Genomic DNA, 1,970 nt, shown 5'->3' on the forward strand with positions numbered 1-1,970 from the left:
TTTGGGATGGAGGGAAAAATACCGCCCAATCACATCACGCCTAGTCTAACCCTCTATGCATACAATCGCAGACTTTTTGTTTCGCCTTTCCGATCGCACTGCTTGTTCTTACATCTTCTACTTCTTCTTCGCCTTCTTTTTGTTCTTCATTTCATTTGGTTTGCACTGATTTTCGGTTTTCAATCGATATATATATGGAGAGTTTTTGTATCGCTGATTCAAATCTGGGAGGGAAGAGTGCTAATGTTCACGCGCCCGCACTGGGAGTCGTGTTATCGAGATATGCGAGCGATGGGGTCCTCAAGTTTCTCTCTGTCGTGTTAAGTTCATCACACCGATGGATATAAAACGTGTCGCCTAATCGAAAAATCGATGTCGACTTCACGGATGTGTCACGCTCCATTCCATCTTCAAATGTGTCAGAAGCTCGATCTTGTCGTCGAGACGTAAAATGCGCCATTGCCGAATCCTAATGAAAACGAGGTTTACTCGTCAGAAGTTCCTTTCTTTTAATTATTCCAGCTCGTCTCGGGGTCATTATTGCTTTAAATATGTCCGCCAACGGGTTAACATATTATACTAGTCCTTTACGTTATTAGTTAATTGCTTAAGTATTTAATTTAACGCTTAACTATTGTCATTATCGCTAAACATTATACCTCCGCTAACATATTGATCTTTTCATTCGACCGGGTCGGTCGGGTAGAATTCGATTCCGCGAGTGCCTCCCATTCATCCCTACGCGACCCCGGCGCTGGGATGCTTCCTTCCTCGCCGCATCATTCAAGCGTTGTCAGCTGGATATCGACAACGCTTTTGACGGTGTCGAACATTTTCAGGGATGTACTCGAAATCATGCAATCAAAAGGAATTTTTGACTTCAAATTCATAAAGAAATCTAAAAACATCGCAAGATCGTGAATGCGGCCGATGGTCTGCTCGCTGCCTTCACGCATCAAAAAGAGTATAACAAAAATACTTTCGTAATCAAGACACCAACCCGTCACACACTTGCGGTGGTGGTATAGGTTCAAGGCCACATCCGAAAAGCTGCCCAAAAACGGGTTAGCGACGAGTGACTCTAAGCTCACGGACCGGCCCCTCGTATAAGGCCATCGACATTCGGTAAGGACATGTTAGTGGAATATGGTGTCCACATACCATACAAGCAGAGCTTTGGTTGGGAAAAAGAGCACGCCCGGTGGTCCTCGACGGCAGTGACATCTCCGCCTATGACTCGCTTGCTTTGGTATGTGGATAAGGTGGTCGAGACAACCCTAGCAGCTGCGATCGCTGGAGAGAGACGCTGATCGCTTTTAAACGTGCATTCTTTTCTTTTCAACAGCGTGTATTGTGGGATTCAAGAGGCTTGTGCAGTCACTGCTGTCTCGGCGGTGGTACCCACCTCCTTGAAAACATCGCGTACACTCATCGTGCCAGCGTAGGAAAGACGGTAACAATGGTTTTTCCACGCGCTTTCGTATAGTCGCACAACGAGACCGACGCCAACTGGACTCGTCTCATATCTGCTAGGGCTACGCCTTATACGGTGGCGGAGATTACTGCGAGATAATTCACTTCGTGGTCGGACAGTGTCCAAGGGCCTTGTGAGCGCAATCGCGTAGTCTTCCCTCTTCGCCACACGCGCACTCGCCTCGACATTTCGAGGCCAATTTTACGAAAGCCAACGCCGACTTGGGAAGGCATCGAGGAGGAGTGCCGTTATCTATATGCTCCGTATCGCGGGCATCCACGGCTAAAGATTTCGACGATACCGCGAATGAACCGCAGCGCCATATCACACCAAGCTCATCACCGTTGATTAACAAACCCGATACTGCACATCGGTCGAATTATCCGCCTCGAGGTGATCGTCGGTGCGATGTATCTCGAACGTCGCGGAGTCGCTCAATGCGTTTGATCAAGGAAGCTCGCTCATTATCCAAGTGATGTAAAAATGGTCGACTCCA

The sequence above is a fragment of the Dioscorea cayenensis genome, chromosome 3, assembly GCF_009730915.1.
Source record: "Dioscorea cayenensis subsp. rotundata cultivar TDr96_F1 chromosome 3, TDr96_F1_v2_PseudoChromosome.rev07_lg8_w22 25.fasta, whole genome shotgun sequence".
Lineage (NCBI taxonomy): Eukaryota > Viridiplantae > Streptophyta > Magnoliopsida > Dioscoreales > Dioscoreaceae > Dioscorea > Dioscorea cayenensis.